At 48.8% G+C, this 23,205-nt stretch overlaps 1 protein-coding gene across 1 annotated transcript in view; it reads left to right on the forward strand.

Annotated features, from left to right (window-relative positions):
• PLXNA2 (plexin A2) overlaps positions 1-23,205 on the forward strand; it is a 204,543-nt gene that overhangs the window by 72,587 nt on the left and 108,751 nt on the right. The window lies entirely within an intron of this gene.

Raw genomic sequence — 23,205 nt, forward strand, 5'->3', positions numbered from 1 at the left:
CCAGGACGTGTCCCCACCCTCCTCCACATCTATAACCCCCTCCTGCCCTTGGCTAATTCTTAGGTCAATGCACGATGCCTTCGTTTCACGTTCTTTACCAACCTCATTTTTGCACAGCTTTGCACATTTGTCGATTTTCCTTTCCTCTCTCCTGAACCTGTAGGCTCCTCTCTCTTCTTGTGAACTCACAGAGGCTCTTTACAAATCGCACCATGTGCGTTTGCCATTAAGCCTTATAGTTATCCGTACCTCTCCCTCTCAATCCAAGCTGCTAAGGGCAAGGGTGAGATAATAGTCAGTTTTCTGTGCCTGGCAGCAGACTTTGCACAAGAGGCATTCATTCAAGCAGCATTTGAAGTGGTGCCTTCCACCCTTACCAGACCTCCAGGAAGTCCTTGCAGGTGGATGGTCATGGCTTCTTGTCTTTTGGAATCCCTGCTTCCACCTCATGGGGCAGAGCCTGCTGAGGGTTCAAGCAATGCTGACCAGCTGGCTGTTTTACTTCTAGCCTAGCCTAATGTCCACTCTTAGGGCTGCTCCCTAAGCCATAGACTCACAGGGAGAAGTGTTACAGCAAATCTGTGACTGGGAACCAAGTCACAGGAACCAAAGATGGTCCCTGCCCAGCTACTGGAGTTATCAAGATTTCTTTTCCACCTCATGGGGCAGAGCCTGCTGAGGGTTCAAGCAATGCTGACCAGCTGGCTGTTTTACTTCCAGCCTAGCCTAATGTCCACTCTTAGGGCTGTTCCCTAAGCCATAGACTCACAGGGAGAAGTGTTATAGCAAATCTGTGACTGGGAGTAGAACTCCAGTGCCCAGCTACTGGAGTTATCAAGATTTCTTTTCTCTCTCTTTTGAAATCTCAATATTTGTGGTTGATTCCTTTCTGTGCCATGTATTCCATGTGAAAAATGTAATCTGCCTTTAGCGGTAGGGTGGTGGTGGGGTCCCTTTACTAAGTCCTCTCTCCTTGGACCACTAGAGATGGGGCCCAACCCTTCATGGGAAGTAACCCGCAGTTTATCTGTACAGAAGAAATAGCCCTCAGCAGGAAGTTACACCTCAGGGGGACCTTTCTGAGCGGTAGGGAGGAGTACAGTAAGCGCCGAATCAGTTTGCCCATGGGAGTTGTAGAGCATTTGTCCTCTTTGGTCAAAAAGTAAAACCCAGATCCCCTGACCCACGTGGGAGAGGGTGACTCTGCAGTTCTGTGCTGAGGCAGGGACATCACAGCTTCAGGCTTCCCTCCCAGTCCTGAGAGTGGCGACAAGTGACCCCAAGATCAGCCTCATGTTGTGCCAGCCCTAAACCAAGTAGGGGACGGTGGGCCTGTGGCTCTTAAGACAAATGAAGTTGAATGAAGGTTGTCCTGGGCTGTTGGGGAGAGCCCCATGGGTTTTTTACTGATAAGATGGTTAAGGGGAGCAAAAAAGTTAAGAGAACAGAAAATACAAGAAGAGCCCTGGACAGGAAATCAAAAGTCCACACTGCCCCTTCCTAGATATGTGACCTTGGGCAAGTCTCATAAACCCTCAGAGCCTTATTTGCCCGAATATAAAATCGGGATAATAGTCCTCACCTTACAGTCATACCGTGAGGCCGCAGTGAAGTACTGTATGTGGAAACACTTCAGAAGCAATAAAAACATTCTCTAAATGTAGGGTATTATTATTTCCTCCCATCTGGGACTTGGTTCCTTTTTCTGGGTAAGAGAATATGAGCTATAAAATGAATCAGAGCTCAGGCGCTTGGGCACCCCCTCTGCCCTCCCCCAGATGCCTGATACCCGACCATCAGCCGAGAAGGAGGGAGGGCCAGCTGCCTGCAGTGGCCAATACATGGCTGTCCAGGCCTGCCTTGCACCAGAGGCAAAATTAATCCCTCCATCTCCATAGTCCTTCACCCATCATTGTAACAAATTCAAATTGGAGGCTAAAGAGAAGCTGAGGGTCCAGCAGCTTTGGTTCCATTCCTGACTTCGTGCCCCAGAGGCTTCTCATCCCTGTAATTCCCATGGCACAGCAGCCCCCACCTAAGCCTCTTTGCTAACAGAGTATTTTTAACCTGCCACCTCCTTCCGCTTTGCCGATCTGCAGACAAGGGTCCTGGCGAGATAACAGAATCCATTAGTGCCGCTAGCGTCAGACAGCGCCTGCTAAGTACATCCTCGGGAGCTCCCTCCTCTGCCCCCAGTGGAGTGGCTGTGGGACTGACACCCAGGGATCCCAGGGTGACGCAGGCTGCGGTTGGGGCCTGCATAATGGGAGCTCTAGCTCTTCACTCCCGCTCAGGCTCTGAAAAGTTTTATTTTCCCTTTCTTAAGAGTTTCCAAAGATGGTCCCTGCCCTTGCTTTTTAAGGTGCCAAATGATTCCACTTTTAAGAGTATCAGATAGTCTCATCTTCCCAAAAAGGAAGGAGTTTCACAGAGATTCATTCGAAAAGAAGGGATTTCTTAGAAAATGTCTGGAACTGGTTCTCCATTTCCACCACCAAGAGGCAAATGGTGGTAAGCCTTCCTATTAGGGGGAGCGGGAGGGAAGACCCTGGTACTTTCCTACCTTCTGGATTGGGGACAGGTAACGAGGAGCTTCAGAGTCCTGAAAGGATTCTCGGGAGAGGAGAACAGAACTTTTTATTCTTCCCTCTTCCCCCTCCTCAGGTAGATGTTGGCAGAGATGGAGCAGAAGAGGTTTGGGGGAGCAAAGAAGGGCAGAGGTGGCTTGGGCTGGTGGGGGCTCACCTGGGAAGGGAAATCAAAGGTCTCTTCCACTGGAGTCTTCAGGGCTGAAGGGGTCCCCAAACCAAATGCTCTCTAATCACACAGGCATGCAACAGCCCCCTCCTGCTAAGGCCAATTTCCATGCTAAACTGTTCATTATTACCACCCGGCAACACTGTACAGAAGTGTCAGAACCCAGAAGTGTGGGGAGATCAGACAGGTGAACACATGAATACACCTTCCTGCGGCGCAGCCCCTGGGGAAACGGTGAGGAGAAGCCAGATGCCAAAGTGTAAGGGTGGAAGAAGGGCATCCAGCCCAGAGGCAGAGCTCATAAATTCATCTAGCCAGTATTTATTGCGCATTGATGTGCCAGGCACTGTGTTTGGCACTGAGGACGTTGAACTGAACAAAACACAGGATGACTGGGAGAAAGGACACTAGGAAGTCATTGCACCAGCAGCTGCTTATTACAGTGGTGGCCGGTGTTATAGAGACATGCCAAGTCCCATAAGCAGTGGGAACCTGTATCTAGGGATCCAGGACTACTGGGAAAAGGGAGTCAGAAAAGGCTTCCTGGGGAAGTGATATTAAAGCTGAATTGTAAATGCTTTGTGGATCTCTGTGTTGCACCCCTAATGTGCACAGTTCAGAGACCCCCACCTGATGTCCCTCAGGGCCACCCATCCACATTCCTCACCAGGCACATTCCTCCTCCACGGCTCCCTCCCCCTCGTCTCCCACATTCAGTTAGTTGCTGCATCTTGCCTGTTCTTCTGTCTTCTGTAGGTAACCCCCTCCCCCCCACCCCTGCCACCACCTCCCTGCCCCACCCCTGGCTGAGGCTCTTATTATCTGTTCCTCCACTTGCGCTGGCTCCTGCCTGCCTCCTCCAAGTTAGTGTCCTCATTTTTTAAACCTTTTAATGGCTCCCCACACCTTTTAGGGTGTGGCTGAAACTCTTGACAAGGTCCTGGCATCCCCCCACCAGAAAGTCTTCATCTCTCCCTACATCCCTTCCCTATGCGACCTCTGCCACACTCATGCCCCTTTGTCCCAGCATGGCCCGTCCCCTCTCTTTCCTAAGTGCCCCTTCTCAGGCCCCGCCTTGCCTCTCCACCCTCTGCCTGAGGAAGTACCCCTGTCCTTTCGGCTTGAGTCGGATCCCACCTCTTCAGTGAAACCTTCCTGGATCTGCCTCTCTATAATCCCACGTTTCTCATCATTGGTTACAGCACTTGGCAGAGTCGGCCTTTGTATGCAGGTTACTTATATTTCTTTCCCAGAGGCAGTGTGCGCAGTGGTGAATGTCACAGACTCTGGAGTGGGACTCTCTGGGTTCAAAACCTGACTCTGTCCATTTACTAGAAGTGTGACTTTGGACAAGTTACTTAACCTCTCTGTGCCTTTCTTTTCTCAGCAGCAATACAGAAATAATAGCAGGGCCTACCTCATAGGGCTGTTGCGGGCACTTAATGTCTCTATACTGGTGAAGCACACAGAACAGTGCCTGCTTGCTATTATCTTTATTTCATAGGCTATTCTATGCCGTCCTCACCTGATCGTGAGCTCCTGAAGGTCAGGAGCATGCAGAATTCATCTTTATACCACCCCAAAGAGCTTCTGCTTCTCCCGATCATCTTCGCACAAAAAGAAACATAGAAAGCTAAAACTAGAAAGGACCTCAGAGCTCATCTCAGGTAAATGTTAATTTTACATATTGGTCTCCTGAGGCCCAGATGAGCTGAAAGACTTGCCCGGCTCACATAGCTAGAAGCAGCACTGGAAAGCCAGCAGTCAGGAACGCAGCCCCCAGGTCTTACTCCCAGCTCTCCTGCTCCAATACAGGACTATTTATATCTCCTCTTTGGAGAAGAGCAGGTGGTCATTGTCATCTCCAGCTTTCCCCTGGCACACCACTCAGCCATATTTTCAAGAGCCTTCCACCTCTACCCACCCTGCAAATGGATCTCAGCTGTCCTGAACCCTTTGGCCTCTCCTAATGAGGCAGGTTTGCCTGCCTTCCCGTCAGGGTGTTGCGCTTCTTCACAGGCTGCTGAGTGCTCTTTAAACAGGGAGCTGCCAGCAGAATTCGGGCTTGGCCTTAACAGGGACTCCAGGTGGAAAAGGAGAGAGACCGAGTTGAAGCAGAGCCAGGCTGACCCCTGATACCCCAGCCCCTCCTAGCACCCACCCTGCCAGGCACCCGGCCACATTCAGACTCCTTCCACTGTGGGTTTGATAGAATCTGGAAAAACACATTAAATATTACACAGGGTAGTTGATGCGTAATTAATAAAGTACAGATTTTGGCTGGAAGCCTCAACTTAAAATAGCAGCACGACTGTGGGGAGGGGAAGGGCAGGAGAGGGAGGCTCAGAAGACGGCATGTGGTGAGAACCACGACCGTTATCTCTGAGAATGACAGGACCACTTCTCTCTCTAAAGCACACTGAAATTAGGGAGGGAGGAGAAAGGTAATATTTCCAATAAATAGGGTGAAACTGAGGCTCAGGGAGGCTAAATATCTTGCCCAAGGACACTGGAGCATCACAGGATAGAACCAGAGACCCAGCCCCGGCCAGAGCCCTCGACACTGGCGGCGACCTCAGGTACTCAAAGACCACCTCTCACGTCATCATCGAACCATTCTCTCCTGATGTTGCACATTCCAGGACTGTTTTTAATCTGAGAGATGTTTTAATGGCATTTTGAGACTGACTGTTCCCCAGCTGATTCTCCAGAGAGGTGGGAGGGAGCTTTGCATCTTCTTTGAAGAAGAAAAGAAAAGGCTTTTCTTCTGCAAGCATGTTCAGAGAGCCCTTTGCTGCAGTTAACCAGCCTTCTGGTGTGAGGGGAGAGGTGAGGAAGGGGCTTGAGGAAGGAGGGGAAAGGGTAGAAAGGCTTCTGTGGTTCATTCAATGCCTGGCCTCAGGGGCATTCTCTATTAAAGCTGGAGCCCTGCTGCTTTCTGCCAGAGATCCCAAACTGATTTTCTGAAGCAAAATGCAAATTGGAGCCCAACTAATCAACCCTGATGGGCAGCATCACCTAGAGCCTGCCAGTCACTAACAAATGACTCAGGACAGACCTGCACGACCAGGAGCACCGGCTCTGGGTGGAGGAGTCCAAGATGGAAGATTCTGGAAACTCCAAAATCAAATCACCATAGAGTATAACTTGATAGCAAAGGGGAAACTGAGATATATCTTGCCAGACTGGAAATCCTGATGTGACCCCCTCATGCCATTTACAATGATTTCTTTCTTTCTCTGCAAGGCAGAAAAGAATCTGATCTTGTTAAAATATCAGTGAATGGGTGGGGACCTGTGAAAGTCTATTATATTACAAACCAGCAGACCCTTTCTAACAATAATTAATCTATTAATTACATGACATAAGAAAACAGCACTGGCTTCTATGGCATACTCTGTGTTGTATTTGTTTCTATATCCCCAAAGCATAAGCACCAACTCTGGCACATAGTAGGTCTTCAAACAGTTTATGGCAAGATTCAGGAGACCAAAACAAAGTCTGTGCTGTAAACCTCCCAGAGCCTCAGTACTTTCGTCTGTAAGATGGGGATAAAGAAAGCTTGTCTTTGCTCCAGCTGGTTGGGTGGATCGAATGAGCTGCCGTTGCCAGTCTGGAAGCCACGCAACAGTGACCTGCTGTTGTGCTGTCGGATATCTGGCTGCCTTTTTCTACCTAGTTCTATGTTCTCTTTCTTCCCTCCCATGCCTGGTCAGTGCCGGCTAGACAGATCTGGCAATCTGAGAGATACAAGGACTTTCTGCACTCTACCCCCAGGCTCCTCATGCAGGCACCTTGTTCTCAAATGTTCAGAACTTGAACCCAGAACTTTATACAGTTCCTTCATCCCAGGAGGAAATAGGTCAGAGCTCCAGAGCAAGAGGCCCAGCTGTCAGCCAAATTCTCAGCTCTAACCCTTTCTACTTCTGGGAGGGTGTTGTGCTAATGAAGGGCAGAAGGGGCCCAGAAGAAATGTGTTATCTCTGGTAGCAGCAGAGGGAGTGAGGGGGGGAGGCTGGTGGGAGAGATGGCTTGGGTTTCACTGGCATTCCATAGCAGGCCTTTGCAGTGCAGCTGAATCCGAGCCGAGGGAGCTGCCGAGTCCAGACCAGAGGAGCCTCACAGTCGACTGTGGGCAAACCTGATAGCCCATCTGGAATCTATCCTCAGCTTGGTTCCCGCCGCCATGCCACGAGCTTACTGGAGGAGCCACAGTGGGAGGGCAGGGCCGGGCACCTTTACCAGCAGGCTGGGCAGATCCCTCAGGTGCCAGCCCACGAGCCACTGCTGTTCCCAACCACTCTGAAAGCACAGGTCCCCCCATGCGCCAGCCCTGGCGCAGCTCCCGCCCGTGCTCGCTGAGAACCGGAGGGAACTTATCACACGGCTCTGAGTGATGCAGAGGGAGGGGAAGGAGAGTCAGTGTCCCAGCCATACCAAGGTTATTTAGGGGCCCTGAGAAGGCCAGCCGTGTTCCGTGTGAGCAAAAGCTCCAGGTGGATATTAAGATAGCGCTGGGCTCTCGGGTCCTCCTGGAGAAGCCAACCAGCCCTTCACTGTCAGAGTCCTAAATCTCTTTGGCTGTCTGATGTCCCAAATCTCCATCGCTCCAACATCCTAAATGACCCCACTCTCATGACAGAAGGAGCTAGGAACTGGGGGACATGGGATTGTGCCAAGAGCAGGGGACAGCCATTTGCTCTCTTTATCCTCGGCTCTGCCGTGGTTTGCTTTTGTGACCCTAAGGGAGTCTTTTGCTTTCTTGGGGACTCAGTTTCCTCTTCTGTAAGAGGATATCTGACCCCACAGGATAGTCATGAATATCACAGAAGCAAAATTAGGTGGCAGAAATTTTAAAAACTGTCACTGCAGAGCACACCCTCAGCTGAACTGATAATAATGCAATGCCCCTTATAGCTGCAAATGGCAGCCTTGGCTGGGAGAATCTGACGCTCAGCTCTGAAAAGTCCTCCCCAAAGCCTATAGGAGAGGATTTCCCCATTTACCCAGCAACTCTCCCACTCCCTGGTTTGGTAAGAGTCATGGCAGGTTTGCTGTCACCCACCATATCTTATTAACCTTTGACCATCACCCAGCCAGCATGTGGGGCTTCGGGGCTCCTTCGTCTCTCCAGGCAGAGACCTCCATAAGCAGGAAGGAATTCCCTGGGAATACCCTGGCCAGGTGTGCTGAAGATAGAGCCCACCATAGGGCTCCACCACAGGGCAGATCCTAAAAGCCAAGAAAAGTTATTGTTGGAAAACACAACAGGGTCAGAGGCAGCTCAGACCACCTGGAGGGAACCAGGACCTTTTACCCACCGCCGCAGATCTCTTTTAACAACAAACTTCGAGAACAGCCTGTTTTCCCAGTGCAGCTTCCTGCATAGTATTTGCCTACTCTGTCTGTCCAAAATCCCTCTCCAAACACAAGGTTTCCTGCCCAGCACTGGCAATCAGAGAGCTAATTATCTGGGATTAGAGATGGAATGGGGGGGTGGTTCCCTTTTAATTACAGGAAAAAATTAGCCCAACTGATGTCGGCAAGGCCACTGGGATTAGAATTAAAGTCCAGGTTTGGACACAGGTCCATTTGGGAGGTGGGAGTGCCCCTGTGCTCTGGGGCTCGTGTCTTCTCTTAACTGCCTCTGAAGTCTGGAGCAGATGGGGGAGAAGAGAGAGAGAGGGCTCTTACGAGCTTCTTTCTCAGGGATCTGGGAGAGGGTGTGTGGGTGAGAGAGAGAGACAGAGAAGGGACAGAGAGCAACGGACAGAACAGGGAAAGACAAGACAATAGACGTGCAGAGATTTTGGGATTGACAAGGGAGAGACAAGGAAGGGAGGGAGAAAGAGAGACACAAGTGGAAGTTGAAAGGAGATTACGAGTGGAAACAGAGACAGATGGACACGTGTTTACAGACCACGTTTCTCTCCCGCAGCCCCTATGGGCTGGCATTTCTGTTACTTTCCATTGCAAGGGGGGAGAACAGAAAGGCAGCAGAAGTGTGCACCGTGGCTTCCCCCTACCTCCCTCCTACCTTCCTTTCACACCTCACACCCTCTCTTCTCTAGTGTCCAGTTTTCAGCCTGGCCAGGGGCAGGACAGGGAGGGGAACTCTGACTCAGGTGGGCTCCTAGTGATCTTGAGTCTCCTCTGTGGCCTGAAGATGGGGCCTTCTGCCAAACAGTCCTGCCTTCTCTCCTGCGAGAAGGGGCTCTTGGCTCAGAAAAGCATCCATTCATTATTTTATTCATTCATTCTTTCATTTTACAAATAGTTGCAGAACATTGTTATGGGCCACGCCCACACCAATTTATAGATGTTTATTATGCAATGGAATACAAACCAACCACTGGCTCTAAGCTTTGAGGGATAGGTCCCCACCTCTTACCTTTCTTCCAACACCTCACTTATACTCAAACCATCTTGAGAGTAGCCCAGGCCCTCACTGAGAAACACCCACTAGCTGACTTCTGCCTGCAGAGACACAGCTTAAAAGCACACGTACGAAGACCTGGGAATACATCAAGGCAACACACAGCAGGGCATAAATTCATAGCGTGCAAAGATAAGATGTGAGCATAATTATTTGTATGTATTCATATCCCACTTCTTTTTAAAGAAGTAATTAAGGTGACTTATAATAAAGGATTTGGCAAACATACATAATGGTAATTGGCTTAGAACTAGAAAATCCAAGTCACAAATGGAGTGGAAATAAATATGCTACCAAGAAGGTCAACAAAGGTACCAGGTCATCATCAAATTTGGCTTGAGTGTCCCAGTAGCCAAATCATCCAGAGAAATGGAATGAGCTAGAAATCTTTCCTTCCTGATAGAAGGAAGTATCCCTGTTTTTCAGGAGAGACAACTCCCAGACATTACATTCTATAAGTGATTTATTGTGTGAGACCTTGTACAGAAACCAGGACAAGAGTTTGACATCAGAATCAGAGGGCTGTTTTATATGCAATTTCTTGTATTAACTCCTGATAAAGTGCCAAGGCTGTGACATGCCACAATCAGCATCTGATGAGTTACTCCCACAGAGTAACAAACAAGAAAAAACAAGTACATAAGGCCATTAAGGAAAGCAAAGCTTGCTGGTTAAGCTTTTGTGGTGCAAGTTTGTGGCTTTCTGGAGCTCTAAGTTGATTCAAGGATGGAATGCAATTTTTTAAAGCACTCTGCTAAAGGTTGAATACAGTGAACTACATAGAATCAACTTATACAATCTGGGAATTTATAATTTATGTTGACACTACAGTAGGGGTTCAGACAACAGAATAAGAGCATTAAAATGACAGACAGTAAGATGTGAACATTATACACAAGACAAAGTCAAGTGTATTTTAGGGAGGCAAATGGATTAATAAAAGATTTTGTAATCGAACTGATGCAGATTCAAATTCCTGTCTACTACTGGCTGGCTGCGTGACCTAAGGCAAGTTGCCTAACCTCTCTGAGCCCCAGTTTCTTCATCAGTGAAATGGGCTTTGAGGATTAAAGCAGATAACTTGTGTACGGTGCCTGGTGTCATGTCTAGCTCATAGTTTGTGCTCAATAGGGGGTAACTGTACTCTCCTTCAAGGAGCTTTAAATAAGGCTGGGTTCCTGATGTGGGGACATGAGCAAGGCAAAGAGGAGCGGGAGTTATCTGACCCTCTCCGGAAAGGCTGGGGACCCATCACCTCTTCTGACAAATTCTCTCAAAGCCATCTGCTTCCTAATGGTCAGGACTATCCAAAGTTGACTCTGGAGATATTCCAACATAGATCATCTCTTAGGAGCCCCAGAATTCTCTCTCCCTTTGATCTGTTTATATCACAACTTGACTGGGAAATTCATGACCCCACTCTCTCTCAACCTGATTTCCTTCCTCTTAGGACATGCCCAGGACTTGCTTTTTGCTGCCCTGGAAGGTCATTACTTAGGTCCCTCCTTCCTTACCCAGCCCCATAGGCTACCCATATCTCAACCCTCTTTAATGCTTGTCACCCGGAGGTTCAGGTGTCAGGGAGAATGAGGGGCATTAACTCCTGCTTCTCTTGGAAGGATCCCTTGTCCAGGTTGGTTGTCATCCAGCCTCAGGTAGCCTCCACACAACAGCAAAAGGGGGTGAAGATGGGGAGCCATGAGATTCTCCCCTGGCGACCCCACCACACCTCCCTGACAGCTCAGAACCCAGAACCCTAGCACCACCAAGCTGGACAGGGAGGGAGGGGTGGATCCAGAGCAGCCAGGTGTTGGGCCAGGGGCCAGGCACACACCAGGCCGTCCTTCTGATGCACGCCCTCGGTCCCACCCTCTCCCCCTGCTTCTTTGCAACCTCTCTGGTGCTTCCCAGCTCACTGCCAAATTGTCAAGAGCTCTGAGAGGCAAAGTGCTGTTCAGTTAATGATTCTAGTCCCTGGAGAGGTGGAGCACTCTTTTAAGAGAAAAAAAAATCTACAGGAGTGGGGGTGTGGGAGGGGCAGGAAGGGGGATGCTTTAGTACTTTACACAAAAGCCAAGCTGTAGCTCCTTCTAACTCTTTTTTTAAGGAGCAGATTAGAAGCAGGGAGGTTTGCCCCGAGCTGCCTTCTCTCTGTGGGTGAAAGACTGAGACCTCCTTTTGCTTTTCTCTTTCACAAAGTGAAAAGAGTCTGAGTCAGAATATCACCATCCTTCCAGCCCAGTGGCCTCAGCCCTCTGTGTCCCCAGAGCAGGTCCTGTGGAGACCCTAGCCAAACTGCTCTTCTCACTGAGAGACGAGCTGCCTTGCAAAGCAGAATGGCAGCTCCCACAATGCAAAGGGCTCCCCCTCCATGCACCATCTGCAGCCAGCTCTTGGAAAGGACAGAGCCGGGCTGACCCATGGTCCCTGTGACCCCCCAGGTGAATTCCCTCCCTGCCCAATTTTCCTCCCCAGTCTGGTCACACACCAGTCTATGGATCAGAGATAAGTCAGTCAAAAATTCCTCTCCTTGGCCACCAGAGGAGGGAAAGGGAGAGGAAGAGGGGGGTTAGCAAGAAATTGGTAAAGAGCTGCTAAAGATGATGACATCATGTAATGATAAATACAGTCATTTATCCTGATTTGAGGATCCCATATTGCACACAGGTATTGCTATTCAACTCTATACCCCACAGATATGCATAATTACGTTTCAATTAAAAATAAATCATTTTTTAAATAAATAAACTAAAGAAAATAGTCCAAATAAACAGTGTGTATTAAAAAAAATCCTTTCCTTCATGCATTCCTTTCAATTTCCCAAACCCTCTTACATTCGTTATCTAATTTGTTCTGGCGGCAGCCTTGTCATTCAGGCAGTGTTGTCTGTACCGGTTTCATAGATGAGGAAAGTGAGAATTAACTCTCTTGACTGAGAGCTGCTGTGTGGTCTTCACCCCAGAGAGTTAAGGGGTCAGCCTTGACCAGACGGTCAACACCTACTGGCAGGGAAGATTGAAGTGCGGGGCTTGGAAGATCCAGAAAAGAAACCAAAGCATCTATGAAGAGGTTGCGCGAGGCGAGACCTTTCATTCCCATTGTCTCTAAGTGCCATCTGGATTTCAGGGATTTTTTAAAGGTTATTTTGTTCCATGTTGACCGTAGGGATAGCTCCCTTGAGTCTTAGTCCCTGTTGTCAGCTCATGTCCTCCGCAGCCACTCCTTGGGTGCTATGATGTTGTGGTTGTCAAGGTCCAGGAGCACATAGCATCGTCTCAGGGGACAAGGGGATTTGGGGAGGGCTGAGAAGAACGGGAGCTGTCCTTTGCTGACCATGGAGCCCCCTGGATATTCTGCAGTGTTCAGAGAAAAGGCAGGCCAGCGTTGGCTCCTCGCAAGGCCAAGCCCTGTTTTCCTCCTCCCCCTCCCCAGTGAGATCCTGGCACCTGCTGTACTGTTCCCAGCCACCATCAGAGTCTGTGTGCTGGCAATGTGCCTGGCAGCTGTGGGGCGCCAGTGCAAGAAGGGAGTGGACATCGAGGAGAAGTAGGTGTCAAGCCAAAGAGAGCAAGGTGACCAGGGAAGGTCTCAGAGCAGTAATGCCAGGGCGGGAAGCTAGAGTTCACAGCCAGTCAAGCACATCCAGACAATCCACCCCATCCCACCTTGATTAGAATGATCTGGCCCCAGAAGAATGGCAATGAATTAATTAGGGGTCTGTTGTCAAGAAGCAGCTCATTATTACAGTCCCTCTCCTGGGAGGGGAGATGGGGAAAGGTGTGAAGACGACAGCTATTCAAACAGAGACTTTTCAAAGAGCTACCCCTCCCAGCTGTCCCTTCTGCCCTTGGGCGCTGCCGGGAAGTCAGACAGACCAGAGCACACAGGCCATCCTGTGCCGCTGCTGGGGACTGCAGGGCACAGAGGCTTTCTGGCCTCACTTCCCTTCCTCTCCCCTCCTCTTACCCTGTTGCTCAGCCCCCAACTCTGACCCCATCTCTGTGACCTCAACCCTTGCTTTCCATCTGCCTTTGAGCCAGCGGGGCTCAGTGTAGGGGTCCTGGAGTCCTTTCATAGCAGCACCTTGAGGGTTTGCAGTACTTTCCTCCTGAGAGCTCTTACCAATCCACTGAAAAACCAGCAAAATCATTTCAACAGAGACAAATATGTGCAGCGTGTTTATGTGGGGCAGGTAGGGTGATGTGAAGCAAGATTTCCTCTTTCCCGATCCATGTTTTCTAGAGATGAGAAGCAGAAGCCTAGAAAAATGAAGGCCCAGCAGATGTCATGTCCTTGCTCTTCTGCCTACCAGCTGTGGAACCTTGGGGAAGTTACCTCACCCCAGTGTGCCTCAGTTTCCCCATCTATAACATGGGGATAATAGCAGTGCCTACCTCATCACATTGTTGTGAGGATTAAATAAAAAAATGTGTATGGAGCCCTTAGCATGATGTCTAATGGTACTAGGCGTTAAATAAATGTGAGCTGTGAGTAATGTCCCATTCCTACCCAATCTCAACAACAGGGATTATTCATCATTCCATCAGCATGTGTTATTGACCGCCTACTATGTGCATGGTAGTACCAAGTGCAGTAAGGCATGTGAAGCTGCACAAAACATAATCTCCTCTCTGGGAATTTAATGATCTTAGGAAAGATCACTGCATACGTTCACAAGTAGCTGTGCTACTAGAGATATGCTGGGTGCTATGGGAGTTCAAAGAAGGGATCAGTGCAGGTTTCCTAGACCAGGTGGCATCTGGGATAGCCCTTGAAGGATGGTTAGGATCCAGGAGGTAGAATAAAGTGTCGAGCAAAGATATGAAGACCAAAATCTAGGGCCATAATTAGAAAATGGTAAGAAGGCTGCATTAGCTAGTTCCTTAAATGACAAACTGAGGACTGTGAACTTTTCTAAATTATCAATGGGAGCAATTAAAGTTTTGTGTGTGTGCGTGAATGCATGCAATGACTTACCTTTTATTCAATATTCCAAAAGAAGTGTACGTTCATCATAAAAAAAAAAAAAAAAAATAGGAGGCTGAGATAAGCAAGAGAAAGAAAATTACATACACCTGAAATTTAAGGATTTTGCATACAGAAAAGGCAGGATCAAACAAGTGTTTTAAGAAGATTAATCTGGCAGTGTTTGGTAGAGTAGATTAGAGCAGAAATATGCCAGAGGCAGGGAGATTTCTCAAGTTATTGAAGTAGCCCAGATAAGAGGCAGTTAAGACTCAGACCGAGCCCCTTAGCAGTGGCGAGAGAGATGCAGCGGCATGGAAGTGGTCCCCAGTTCTCTCAGTTACCAAGAGTTTTCTGCACCGCGGTATACATGCACCACGGTATACATGTACCACATGCGTTTTTTAAATGACTTCTTCTAAAATTTCAGGGAGTCTCCTGCATTCAGGCGCAAGCCCAGTGTCAGATAGCAATGCTCAGAGCTGTAGACCTCTCTCCCCATCCCCAAAGCTCGAATTGCCATCCTCAGTGAAATGAAGGCAGAAGATTATTGTTTCAGATTATAAAATGCTGGGCAGTTTTAGGCTATTGAAAAGAATGAGTTAATTAAAGAGGGTAATAACCCTCTTAAACACCCTACCCTTTGCTCTTTATCCAGACTGCAGGTGGCCTTCTTTGTCACACTGGAGGAGACAGCCATATGATCTATTTTCTTCCCCAGGACTTCCCTCCAGAGGCACCCCGCACTTTCTACATATAGTTTTTCGTCCCAGTGTAGGCATTGTCTTCACGTTCAATTTAGGAAAAGCCAACACCCCAGAGAGAGACAGAATGACAGAGAAAGGTTTGCAGGCTTTGGAATCAGAGTCCCAGCTTTGAGTTTCTCTCTGCCACTTACAAGCTGTGTGATCCTGCTATAGACACTTAACATTTCTTATTCTGTAAATTAAGGGAGGCTTACCTCATAGGGTTTTGAAGATTATTCATGTTTATATCCCCAACCTTTTGCATACCAGTTGACATAGAATAGATGCTCAATAAGTATGTTGAACTAAATTAATAAAGAGAGAGAAGCTATTCAAAAGTGCTGTGTACCATATATCCAGTCCCAGGAAGTGCTAGTTTCCTTTTCCTACCCACTCCTTGCAAGTGGGGTAGAGCATTTCCAGGGTGGCTAACCTGTCTGTCAATATGCCTAAGTCCATCTGTTCTAACCACAACCTGTTCCAGAGCTCAGTGAGAAAGGCTGCGCTGCCCTCCACATAAGCCCCAAAGGGTGGCTCTAAGTCATTTCCAGTTCAAAAGGCCTAATAGGGAACTGGCTAGTTAGCTCAATTGGTTAGAATATGGTGCTGACAACACCAAGATCCAGGGTCCAATTCCTGTACTGGCCGGCCGCCAAAAAAAAAACAACCCTAAGTGGTTGGATTCTATCCTGAAACAACCGGCCATCCCCAGGAAAAGAATCCGTGTGCAGTGCCTTGAATGGAGATTCTGAGGGCTTCACATTGCTAGAGCTTTGGGTAAACAAAGATTCAGATTTGGCAGAAGTTCCTCACAATCCTTTATTAATTCCTCCTACAACCCCTCTACGCTCGCCCCAACCCTGTGTGCTCCATGTGCATTATTGCTTTGCCTCTGCGTGATCTGATTTCATCTTAGGCTGCTTAACATCTTCGGCCATCCCTCCCTGTGTTTATCATTGTTTCCCAGAACAATCACGTGCTTCCTCTGCCTCTGGCAGCTTCCTCAGGTTCCATGTTCCAGGAACTTCCTGACCTGCCCAAGCCTAGAGCTGCATCAGTGATTAAAGGTGGGACTGGTTTAAGGGCTGTGCTCTGTGCTCCCGAGTTGCCCAACGTCATTCACCTCTCATGAGCTCTTGTCCCTGACTGGTCCTTGGACTTCAAAACCCTCCCTGACAGAGGTAGAACCAAGAGATCTGGATTCCTTTTGCTTCTAGGTCTTCATGTCACTCTTCCCTGAGTGGTACAGGGAGAGGCCCCAAGGATGAGGGACTTGGTGCCTTCATGAAGTGTAGTCTGTCCTTGACCATGGGAAGGTGTGAAGCAGAGGCCACCTCTCTCAGCCCTATGAGCAGTAGCGACCAGCGATGGTTTGGCTTTCCTCCCCTGGCTCCTCTAAGGAGCAGAGAAGTCACCATTTAGAAAAAGAAAACCGGCCTCTGGAGGTGCCCCATAGCCAGTCTTCCCAACCCAGTCCCTGAACACTAACCATGCTAATAGTACTCAATAAATATTTCTCATAGTGCTCAATAAATATTCTCTATACCCACTATGCTTACTAGCCAGGCTGTTAATTCTCAGACTGTCCCAAATGAAGAAGTCCAGAGAATAAGCAATTTCTCTGGAGACCCCTCCCCACGTTCCAGGAGAAAGCCATCCACAGCCTGGCACCCTGAAATCCAGGAGCCTCTAGCCCCATGCATACCTCTGCCAGCCCTACCCACCCCCAGCTGAATACCTAGGGCAGATTCTTAACATGCACAGAAATAGAAATAATTGTACATGGAAATGTCAATCTACAGTGTGAAAGCCCCAGTGATTGACCGACAACTCACTGGGGACCAGTGCTGGAAGCATCGGCGTGTGTGTGGGAGGGTGGGGGCAGCAAGAGTTCTCAAAGCTTAGCACACCTTAGCAACCTCCTTCCTCTCCATGGACAGGAGGGACCCTTGGCCCTGTCTCCCTTCTTCCTCCTTTCCTGGCTCAGTGCAACCCACAGGCCATGTTTTCTAGGCTCCTATGTCCCCCTCCAATTATCCAAGTATTTAGGGCCAGGCTCCCAGCTGTCCTCTAGGGAGCCTCGGCCTGCTGAGCTGTGACTCTGCACGCATAGTTAAGGTTTGCACAGCTCAGGGGGCGGGGCTGACCACAGGCACCCTGGAAGCTGCTGCTGCTGCCTGTGAGTGTGTGCACACATGTGTGTGACTGTATGAGCAGAATAGAGGGAGAAAGAGTCTCGGAGACTGAATTTACCAAAGACTTCCATCTATAAATAATTCGGGTCATGAAGCTCTACAAAAATAAACTTCTGCTTAAATCCTCTCTTTTGCAGCACTGAATGCACAGCTGCAGATACACTCGCTCATTAACTCACCCCCGAGTTCAGTCTGAGCAACGCCAGGCCTTCACCTTGCCCCATTTTAAAGGTCTGATCACACACGCGCACACACACACACCCAACACACCACACACACATACACAACAACACACATACCACATATTCATATACCACACACATACAACACACACCACATACCACATAGAGCACATCACACACACACACACACACACGCGCGCGCACACACACGCACATTCATGTGCTATAGCACACAAGCCCAGAGTCCTGAGGCAAACACAGATGGAACCAAGTGATCAAGGCCTCTTCCAAAGTGAATTTTAGAGCCTAAGGGATGAGAGCTACTGAAATCATTGTGAAGCCCTCAGTACTGTATCACAAACGTCTCATCCTCTCCAAATGCTCAGGTCTGAGAAACCAAGTCTCCAAGAAATTTGGGCTCAGACAGAATAATAACATCTTTATGTTGCACTTTAAATTTTCCAGAGAACTCACATTTCCTCTCACACTTTTCAGCTTAGGCATCACCTCCTCCAGGAAGCCCCCCTCAGAGCCGCCTTCAGGCCAGGGGAGGTGCTGCCCCACCCCATGCTGGTCTCCCTGGGATCCCCGTGCAGACCTCTTCTCACAAGGGGCAACCCGTGTGCTTGTGAAGACTGGGGAAATTGTCCATTTCCCCGTCCCTGGGCTTCCTGAGGGGATCCTGTGTCATTTATCACCATGCCCGCAGCTCTTCATGCAGGCCTGGCTCATGGTAGGCATATGATAAATAAATATTGGGCACACTGAGATGCAGAGCCAATAACTCATTTCATTTTCACAGTCTCCTCTTTGAGCCAGGAAGGACAGGAGTTACCACCCTCATTTGGCAGCTGCAGTAACTATTACATACACAAATGGAGTGACTTTCCTTACGTCACACAGCCACTTAATGAGGAAGTTGGGATTGGATCCCAGTCCTCCAGGCATGACCCAGTGCCTCCCTCTGTGCAGTGATGCCTCTCAAACCAATCTCTTTCCTACTGAGAGGCTCCAAAAGATTCCCATACTGCTTTTCAGAAGCTCTCGCCAAAAAAAAAAAAAAAAAAAAATTACTATTACCTCTACCACTAATAAAGTGATATTATAATGCCAAATCCCAAGTAAGGGCTCCATAATCTAGGACTAACTGGAGAAGAAATTGATGCCCAAGGAAAAGAGTTTGGAGGAGCCTGCAGGTAAGCGAGTTAATTGGATATGCTGATTTGAATTGGATGTTCGAGTAAAGAGGATGTCATTAATTTCTGAACAGACATAGCTGTGATTTAAAGGAAAGATATCGATAGCGTTACTATTTCATTCTCATTTCAGAGGGGCCCCTCCCACCTGGAGGACTGGATAGTAAATCTCCCCTGAGTTTATCCTCATGATCCTGCCCCCAAACCAGCCCTAATAAACTGAGTTTTAGCCCCCAAGTAAGACTCTCCAAAATTAGTCTCTGAGTTTACCGTTGCCCCCAGGAAATAGGTGATTGTCTCACTCTGACCTTGGGAGTCAGAAGGGGAAGAGTGGATAAGGAGAGAATTTAGACTTTCAGTCTACCCATCGACTCTGCTCAGCTGCAAAGAACAGCATTTTCTGCCCATTACTCACTCTTAGAAGAGTCACTTAGTGGCTGAGGATTCAGCCTCTCTGTGTGAATCCCAGTTCTGCCACTTTTTTCAGCATGATCTTGGGAAAGTTGCCTAACTCTATTGGGCCTCAGATTTCTTATCTGTAAAATGGGGATAATACTAGTATTTACCTCAGGGGTATTTGTAAGGATTAAATGATTTAATTTTTTTATGTGCTTTCAGTAGTGCCTGGAACATTGTAAAAGCTATGTGAGTGGTAGCTATTATATTCTTTAAGTGAACAGGGCCCTTCAAAAATGTACTAGGTCTTTCCTATTGCCTTCAGGCAGGGTTACATGTAACCATGAAGCAGAGGGGTTATCCTGTGTTAAGAACTCTCCTGAGAGTACAGTCTCCTGTGGTCACCGCTTCTACAGTCAAGTCTCTTCACAACAGGAATTCTTCCTAGAGCTAGCCTAGGTCTCCTGTGCAGTACTTTAGGCATATTTTATCTTTTGCAGGTCTCAGTAAAGGTAGTCACCCTCTTCTGTAGCAAACTGTCTTCCTTGTACTACTAACCTTCTGAGGCTTGTTCAAGCAAAATGGCCCCGTGGCTTCTCATATCCACGGAGGTCAAGCCCTCCCAGGAGAGGAGGCACCCAACTAGGAAAACATGCTCTAGTGATTCATTCCTCTTGTTTATGTCACCTCCCTCTCCGCCCCTCTCCGGGCTCCTCAACCTGCCTGGCTGGAGGTTGGGACTTGTACGGCTTGGTCTGACAATGACATTCTCTTGGACTGGGATCCTGCTATTTCAATTTATTGTTGTCCTTGTGATTATTGAAACCTGGCCTTGAGGACACAGGCTTAAAAGCTGAAGAGAGCTGTCACTTTTGGGGACACCAGAGAGTAGACTCAATTAGTTGGCTTTTGAAATCCTTCTTTTGTTCTGAGACTCCCTGACAATCCCCTCACCACTAGCCATCCTATATCTAGCAAGGATGGAGGACAGCTTTGAAACTCAAATCTTCCTATCCAAGACAGAGAAATATGGAGATTCATGGACTTGAACTACAGTAGGACCCTTCTTCCGAGTCACTCCCGGGCTGTTCTGTCCATCAGCCACATGCTTTCCTCTGGACCACACCGGCTGGAGCTGGTTTGAGCCCCAGTTCCAATTCAACCTGACTGGTTGCCTTGAACGGGAGAGCTCAGATAAGATGAGCTTTAAAGCCCTTGCAGCTCTAGCAGCTTTTATAAGTCCATGATTCCCCCCCACACTGAGCAGGTTGCTTCTTTCTCTTTATTCACAAGGGAAACTGAGGTTCAGAGGGGAAACTCACCTAAAAGTGTGCCATTAGGCATAAATCAAGCCCAGGTAAGAAGAGTCAGAACAGAAGCCCGGGATGCTTGAGTCCCACACTTATACTTTGCCCACACTGGTGTGTTGTCCAGAGGGAGCAAAGGATCAAAGGATCAGAAAGAACTCTGCTGCCAGCCCCCTCACCTCATTCTCCTTGACCCTCTGGCCTCTTGGCCTCCATTCTCCATCTTCTCTGACCTTCTGCGGGTATCTCAAAGGGTTGCACAAGCCTGTGGCAGACAGCACTGAGAAGGGGGTAAGCAGGGAGGCACAGACTTCTTGGCCAGCACTACCCTCCTCTCCAGGGGTTTGGACTGAATGAAATACAATAGCTTAGTTCAGGTTCAGTACCAACAACACTGTTCTGACGTTTGAGAGTTATGTAGATTTGAATCTGGTTTCAATTGACTTATTAAAAGATTGGGGTTGCAGACAGGGAAAAATCCCTTCTGATTAGGTCTCTGATCCAGTAAAAAGTTAATGGTTGGGATTGTCCTTACTGAATGCAGCAGAGTGTGTGATGATAAGTTGTCTTTGGTTCAATTCCAACTCTAATCAGGCCACGGGAACTGTCTGGTCCCAGGGCCCCAGAGGAGGGCCAGGCCTGTATCCTTCGTTCTGACTCCCGACTTTGTGCCCAGGCCTTGCTGGCATCCAGGCAAGTGCCCAGGCTGTGGAAAGCTGGCTGTTCCAGCTGGCAGAGGATTGACCAGCCTCCCGGGGCAGGAGATCCTGGGCCAGGCCTGAGGGAGGGGGTTGGTTCTGCAGTACTTGGGGCTGCGCCAGCCACTGGAGAAGAATAGCTGCCCCAGGGAGGGTGGGAGAGGCTCTGGGGACATGTCCGCTTCTGAGGCGGGGTGTGGTTCAGACCCAGGCAGGAGGCCGAGCCTGGACTCCCCGTTTCATGGAGATGGAAAACTGAGGCCAAGCCACCCAGAAGTCACTACAATCACTTCTGTCCTCTGCCTCCTGCAGTAGCCCGAGAACTTTTGAGACTAAAAACTACTACATATCTACAGAGGTCTCACTGGAATTTGGGTCGGTCCATCTAAAAGAGAATGTTTCTTTCAATGTCAAGAGGAGCCATTTTAACTGTGGGGCATTTTTCTAGATAGGGACTCTTGTTATTCCTTTTGCTTAAATCTCATAAGCAGAATTGCTCCAGGGTGGGGGGTAGTAGCCTCAGCCCATAACACAGTTGCCGACTCCTAGAGTATCCCTCCACGCTACGAGAATGGAGTAATTGGGATGCTGACCTCATCCCTGGGAGGAGGGTCTTCGGTCATAGATGTCAAGGCAAGAAGCCACTAGCTAGGTAGGAAGAGTAGAAGAGTGGAGGTCAGGGGAAAGAGTCCAGCACACGAGGGGGATTACCGGGTTAGGAATGGCTGAGAGAAGAGCTTATTTGGCTCCGTACCGGTTACCTACTCAGCTTCAAGCCCAGAGCCCCTCAAGTCACCCACCAAAGCAGGTGAGAAGGAGAACATGGGATCCCCGCCTCTCCGCTGTTGCCGTCCCTGGGGTTTAGGCACAAGAGCCCCAGGCAGGAATTCACAAGTTCTGCCACAGGACCTCCAGGGCCAGAACTTCTCACCCCACCATGGGCTCATGGTCTGCTTGTCACCCATCCCCACTCCAGCCCAACCCAACAGGTGCAGAGGATGCCCTGTCTCAGGCCCCTCGAGTGTGCAAATTCTCAGGAGGGTAGAGAAAGAAGAGGGGAAACCCTGGTCCCGCTCCCCCAACTCTGCAATAAATAATGCCATTGACCATCCTGAGTGGGCCAGTAGGAGCTGCCAGTGCATGTGTTCATCCACCCTTACGTGCTTAGGGGGCATCGGGCTCCAAGCTTGATCCTTGCGATGCGTAAGGCATGGTTCGTCGTCTTCAAGAGCTCTCATTGTGGTGCGGAGAAATGGGCAGAGGGAGGACGTGCTTAGGAGTACAAGAGAGAACCCAAAGGGTATAGGGCAGAGAAGCCTTAATCTTAAAATCTTCTAAAGAAAAGTCTTTTGACCAAAGAGTCCAGGATACTCTATCAGTTGGTTCACAGTTCACTTCCTTTCAACAAGTATTTCTCAAGCATTCCCTTTTTATCCATCACCAACTATGTTCCCAGCACCGTGCTAATGCTCAGAGGGTTATAAGAGAAATGGAGAACACATCCCCTCCTTTAAAATGTTGACGGGACTTACACATATCTGAAGCAATTAGAGAACAATTCAAGTAGGTAGTCAATACATATTAGCTAGTACATATACAATGGAAAAACCAATTGATTATAATCCTAGGACAAAATGTCTGGCAGAAGAAAAGGCATCAGAGTGGGAGCCATTAATTACCCATTCAAGAGGCTGGGGAAGGCTTCATGGAGGGGGTGGGGCTTGAGCTGGAGGGTGTTTAGATGGGCAGGGGATAAAGAAAGTGAGCTGGGGTAGGAAATATTGGTCAACAGGCAGCCGCTACACTGGGAACAAGAAACTGGGGGTGGGGGGTAGAGCTCGTTAAAACTGAGAACTCCTTGCCACCAACTTGCTGTATGACCTCAGGGACCTCTCTCTTTGAGTTTCAGTGTTCTGTAGAGGGGTTAGCCTACACTAGTACTTAAACCCTGGACCATAGAAGCAGTAGCACCAGGGAATTTGTTAGAAGTGCACATTCTCAGGCCTCATCCCCTCTGAGTAAGAAACTCTGGGAGTGGGCCCAGCAATGCCTCTTACCAAGACCTGCAGGTGATGCAGAGGACATGGTGGTGTGAGAACTGCTGGGTTATGTCACTGCTACTCGACCTGGCTGCTCACGAAATTCACCCAGGGAGCTTTTAAACCCAAAAAAGATGCCCAGGCCCCACCCACAGAGATTCTGATTAATGGATCTGGCCCTGGCATTCATATTTTTTACAACTCCCCAGACGATTCTCATGTGCAGCCTGAGCTGAGATGCACTGGACTAGTAGATGACATCCAAGTCCTTTCCGACTTATTTTCCTG

This window comes from Cynocephalus volans, chromosome 11 (genome assembly GCF_027409185.1).
Source record: "Cynocephalus volans isolate mCynVol1 chromosome 11, mCynVol1.pri, whole genome shotgun sequence".
In the NCBI taxonomy this organism is placed as follows: Eukaryota; Metazoa; Chordata; class Mammalia; order Dermoptera; family Cynocephalidae; genus Cynocephalus; species Cynocephalus volans.